The sequence below is a fragment of the Habropoda laboriosa genome, unplaced genomic scaffold (assembly GCF_001263275.1).
Source record: "Habropoda laboriosa isolate 0110345459 unplaced genomic scaffold, ASM126327v1 scaffold57, whole genome shotgun sequence".
Taxonomy (NCBI): domain Eukaryota; kingdom Metazoa; phylum Arthropoda; class Insecta; order Hymenoptera; family Apidae; genus Habropoda; species Habropoda laboriosa.
Genome location: NW_017100229.1, coordinates 3,341,778 through 3,347,511, shown reverse-complemented (window position 1 = coordinate 3,347,511; position 5,734 = coordinate 3,341,778). Strand labels below are relative to the sequence as shown.

The 5,734-nt window shown below is 47.9% G+C and overlaps 1 protein-coding gene across 3 annotated transcripts in view; it reads left to right on the top strand.

Moving 5' to 3' along the window:
* Nucleotides 1–2,590: 2,590 nt before the first annotated feature.
* The window catches only part of LOC108571395 (RING finger protein nhl-1), a 48,844-nt gene continuing 45,700 nt past the window's right edge, over nt 2,591–5,734 (top strand). For 2 of the 3 annotated variants that reach the window (XM_017933417.1, XM_017933416.1), the window contains exons 1-2: nt 2,596–2,723; nt 5,359–5,466. The gene's annotated coding sequence lies outside the window, so the exon portion shown is untranslated. Of the gene's footprint in view, nt 2,724–5,358; nt 5,467–5,734 lie in introns of all 3 variants that reach the window. The other variant, XM_017933418.1, reaches the window with a different exon arrangement.

The following is a 5,734-nucleotide window of genomic DNA, read 5'->3' as shown; positions in this document are numbered from 1 at the left end:
CAGCAGAGAAATGGGGGAAATTTCTCGCGTCACCCCGCTATTCCGAATTAATTAGCCAACATCGTCGCGATCGATTTAACCTCGCCAGACGTAATAAAGAATCGTTCTCAATCTCCTTAAGAGTCTCGAATTTCACGCGAACGATCGCTAATGCCAAGATCAATGCTACGACAAGAGAGAGGTCCGTCTCGCCTTCGATTGCCAAAAACCGGACTCTCGAATCGTACTCGTAGCAACGTCGAGAAAATTCGCGTACGTTTTTACCTGTTACGCGCGATAAAATCGAAAATTTCTCAATTCAACCTTATTTTACCCTCCGAGAAATTGAAAGAAACCTTGAATCGACGATACAGTTTTCTCAAGCTTCGATACATTCGTAGATCCTTAAAAATCTCTATGACAGAGATCGTACGTTACGGCAAAGTTACAGTACGATCGAGCCAAAAGTTTGTCGATCTAACAACATACGTATCAGCTTAAACGCGCTCTGTCTAGTAACATGTCTCTTAATTGCGCTAATCTACACGAAGTTTCCGCGCTAAAATTAGAAATAGACTCCCAAGGATTACACGTCGCCGCGTTGGTCTTATTTTTAGGGGAATCGTGGTCGCGCGTTTCCGTGAGTCAGGCGGCCAAAAACGAAACTTTCCGTGCGCGATTGTAAACGTAGGCAGATTTTCCGCACACCGCTCGGGAATAGAGCAATCCATGACCGCGATGCTTGATCGTATTTCGCCGAAAGCCTCCAAGCGAAATCCTAATTCCCCGTCTGGCTGGTTATTTAACCAGCCAGATCTGGTAAAGCGTGCCGTTTCAAACAGAATTTCGCGACAATTCGGACTAATGGCGCATACCACGGGGCACAGTCGATAATAATTCAGCATTTAATTATGATTCCGCCATTTCATCCAGGACCCCGTGAGTGCATACACAATGTAACCGCAAACTATATACGACGATGGAACGTTGTCTCGTGACAGATGAATCGGCCAGCGGCAGCCTTGAAACAAAGTCAAGAGCAGATCGTGGATATTTCATCGTTCATCTCCCTCTCTCTTTTTCTCTCTGAAAATAAAACTCTAGAGCACTTCCCACTGCTACTCTTACACGCGTTACGTCGTCGTTCGGTGAATTATGTAAGTTGTGCAATCGGCTCTGACGAGGGGAACACGATTTAGAAGTGTTTCATTCAGAGGATGATATAAGTAGCTGTTAACGGTTGGAGGAGAAGGAATTTAGAATACCGAGAGATTTTTCGTATCTGGAGGAGAACTTATTTGGTATGCGAATCAGCTGAGAATCAGAATGAGTAAAGATTCTCAAGCTCAATTCAATTTTTTTCAATATTTAAACGTCACAGAGTGAAAGAAAGTACAGGGTGAGTGAAGAGTGAGAAAAGTGATGAAAAAGTGAAAATGTGTAAGAAGTGCGGAACAAGCCTAAACGAGAAGAGTTCGAAATCAAGTGAAACAAGTCGTTGCTGTAAGAAAGCCTGGTCTAGGAACTGCTAATTCGATCGAGGTAGGAAATTAAAGACAGGCAGGAAATTGCGCAAAAAAGGACACCTCGGAGGAAACTCCGTGACACTCTGTCATTTATTACCCGCGGAGTTTTGAAAGGATAGGAAGCTGCGGACGGGGATATAAGGGTCGTTAGTACCACCTATAAGTCGCGAGTACCAAGTACCCACTTTGTCATCTTTAAGCCCTTTCTTCGCTGATGGCAATAGATTACGGACACTTTAACGATTCTATTCTTCCCTCTCTCCTCCACCAACGTTTCCCCCCCTGCGTAGAATGTCTGGATTTAGAAGAAAACCGTGGTACACCGTGTTAGATTAGGACATCGACGCAGAGTAGATACACGTAGGCAGGGAGAAAAAAGAAACCTCGAGACTGATAATACAAAAACTTTTCCCCATTAAAGTGTCCAACGAATCCTGACGCCTGGGAATATTAAAAGACCGAGCCACACCGGCTTATCTCGCCGAAGAGAAATGATAAATCTCTGGAGAACTTTAATCGAGCGAAAGTTAGAGTTGTCCTGATTGCTTCGAGCAGATGTTCGACACAAGGGGGAAGGGAAAAGGGAAAAGGGAACTGTGATTGAAGTAACCAATTCTAATCGAACAACAACCGATGAATGCATATATACATATATTTGTCCCAGCCGAAGAGCAAACAACGTACATACGTTCTAAAAACCGGCGCAAATTCTTGGAAAAGAAAGTCGTCGGGGGAAAAACAAGAGCGAGAAGAGGTCACAGAGTGAAAATACTCTTTCTCCTTCTTCTTCTTTCGATCCATTTTTATACCGACGATAGACCGAGGAGGCGTGCAAATTTCGAAATGCACGCCGAGTTCAAGGACAAGAATGATCCACGGCGAAAAATTTCCTCGACGCGTCGCGGTGGAAGAGGGAGAGGGAGCGGGGGAGGACACAGACGACCGGCGTTTCACAGGGATCCGTGGTGCTTCTGATGGCCCACACGGGCACACACGGGTCGAGGAAAGGAACGGGACCAGGTGACGTGGTGGAGAGTGGGGTGTGTGCAGAAGCTCGGGCAGAAGATCAAGAAAAGACGAGGAAGGAGAGGAAGAGGTGGAGGCGGCGGAGGAGGAGGAGGAGGAGGAAGAAGCAGAGAGCGACGAAGTAGCTTGGCCAGAAATAACTAATAAGACATTCACTCTGAGACGGGCGGCCAGCCGGCCCGGACGAACGCGGTGCGTCTCGTACTCTTCGTAATCCGGCACCTTATCACCCCTTCGTCGTTACGATAAACACCACACACAACGCTCTCTCGTATCCGCGGTTGGGTCCAACACACGGTGACAAAAGCAACGCTGGGTAGATCGGTGAACACGTACATACATACACACGTAGTGCCCGTGGAAATCTAGTCGCGCGTATCATTATCTCATCTCTGGTGTCCTAGTTTCTGCAAAGTGCCTGCTACCGCTCTCTACCACACATCACCACCAGCAGCATCCTATCTCTCTCCTCTACTCTTGGACTACTTTGTTGATTAAACGAAACAAACGTAACCCGGCCAACCGACCGACCGACCGGGGGAAAAAAGAATATCGAGAGAAAGAGAGAAACTGTGTGGAAAAAATAAAAGGGAGAGAACGTGTTTGAGAGAGAGCATCGATCAGTGGGTTTAGTGTTGTATTCGATTGATCGTGTTCAGAGCGACGCGCCTGTGGATCGTGGGGAAAGAGAGAGAGGCGACGAATCGAGGATTGGACGCGCGAGAGAGGATCTCTCTTTTCGCCGTCGCCATCGGCCGTCTAATTTTAAGTGTTAGATAATGCACACCGGTGCGCACCGGTGCGCTCCGTTACTAAAACGGTAGCAGCGCCGGCGGTGCACACGCTCGCCAGCGCGCACGCCCGTTCACGCGCTACCATTGGCGTGGAAACGCGCTGCTTTTTCGATCACGCGCCTCTCTACAGATCTCGCCAAGCCTCTAGAGTCCAGTGAACGAGAACAGGGAGGAAAGCTTTGAGGAATAGAGAAAGTGACACGCGGTTTTAAAGGTGCACCCAGTGCTGGACGCTTCTCCGTCTGTGATATCAACGAAGCCCAGGAATCTCGAGGATTTCGGAACATCTCGAAAATCTCTCTCTGACTCGCCGCCTCTAATTCGCCCGAGGGCTTTTCACAGTCTCTTCCAAGTTTCGACTTTTCAAGCTTGAAACGCCCGTTCCACCGGTGTCTCTCACGCTCCAGGCTCTGTTTACCATTTCAGAGGATCTCCGCGACTGTTTCTAAAGACAACTTATTAACGTTCTCAAATTCCCCATGTGTATTTTCTCTCGTCGGAGATACGATAATCTTCCCGGACGGTTTAGAAACTGTGAAACAACTATTTCTAGATACTAAAGTGATTTTCCAAAGTTTCCAGGTCCTTCAGCTCGGATAATTAGTCCTTACTCTTCCATGGGCAAGCTTGATTCTTCGAGCAAAGTTAACGATATCCAATTAGCCTCGGCTTAATTGCGATTCATCCTCATTCGCAGCCGCTTTTCACACACAATACTCTCTTTCTTTCTTTCTCCGTGGGTTCGAACCTTGGTAACCAGAGGAGCTTCTTTATCATTTTTCCCCCGATGCACCTTTCTTCCTTTCCTTTCCACACTCCTGTCCCACTACCCCTCTTCCCCCGTCTCTTTCTCTTCCCCTATCTGGCCGGTTTCCCTTCTCTGTTGCACCCGGTTCGCGCAGCCTCTACTCCTTCTCCGCGTTTCACGCGGCCCGTCCTTCGATCCCACTATCTCCGTCTGTCTCTTCGTGCTCTAATATGGCCGGCCGGTGTCCAATTACTCGCTTCGTTCTCGCTACAGTTTTTCCACGCTCTCCACGACCGGCGTCGCGTCGAAGAAAAGTTCCTCATCAAGCTTCGCGACACCACCTTTCATTTTCTGCCCTTTTCCATCCGCCACCACGCCAGAGCCTCCTTCCACCTCCTTCATCCCTCCTGCTTCTTTTTCCACCTACTTCCGTCTATTCCCCACTCTACTCCTATGACACCGTTCCTCGTCGTCGTCGTCGTCGTCGCCGCCGCCGTCGTCGTCGTTCAACGTTCGACCGCGTCCAAGATCCTCGAATCGATACGGCGTGCGATTTAATTTGGGAAACCGTGCTGGCGCCCACGACGGTAGAGGTGGTACCGGAGGAAAACCGATTAAAAATATATGCGCCGCGAGAAGGAGAAAAAGGCCACGAGACGTTCCCCACGTGGCGATTCTTCTACCTACCCTCCCTCTCTAGCGAGACGGAAATTGATGATTCCTGGATAATCCTCTGGAAAACTGATTCCCGCGCTGGACACCTTCCGCCGTGTAGTCGAGCAATTTTTTGTTTAATCGGGACACGACTTGCTCGAATCGTGGATCGTTTCATTTTTTTTTCAGCCTTCCTTTTATGGAAGATATTACCGAAAGTAGTTTTCGTTACTCGCAAATCGAAGCTTTTAAACGTTCAACAAATTCTTCCAGAAATTTTTCCGAATAAACTTGGTGAATTGTTAGAAGGATAACTGATATCCTGGCTTGTCACAGTGATTCGTCCATGTAAGCTTAGAAATGATCCATGGTGTCTGACCGAGCGTCAAGTTGGCTCACTTAATCCTCGTCCCACGTCTGACCATATACCGACACAATTCACTTAAGCCACTCTTGCAGAAACGTTCCGCGTTAAATTCGCTCTTTTCTAAAATACCGTTCCGGTTGGAAAGGAGCACACCATAAGCACGGTTTCCCAATTTCGTCGCGTGCCAAGCTCTCGTGGTTACGTGATCGTCGTGGTTCCGCGTGCACGCGACGAGTCGTTTAACGGTGGTGATCTGATTTCCAGCTGTCACAGCGCCGGATATTGGTGAACGAAAAGTGCGACAACTTGGGGCCCCCATAGAGAGGGCCCCCAACCGGAAGAGGCCGCCGTAAGGCGGTCAAGCTCGCTTAGGTAAGTGGAAAAAAGAAAAAAAAGACAAAGAAGCGCTATCGTTCATTTTAACCAAATCTCTAACCCTTCGCGTTGTTTTATAACAAAGCTGCACACGGCCAGCCCAGTTTGCCCGAATGATTGTGAATTAAAAATTCAACGAAAGGGGGATTCCGGGCAGAAAAAACATTTACCCAACTAAAGTGGAATTTTAACGAACCTTTATTAGAGAGTCGAACGATGGAATTTCACTCTCACGATACTGTTTGCTCCGACTGAAATTTTTCAA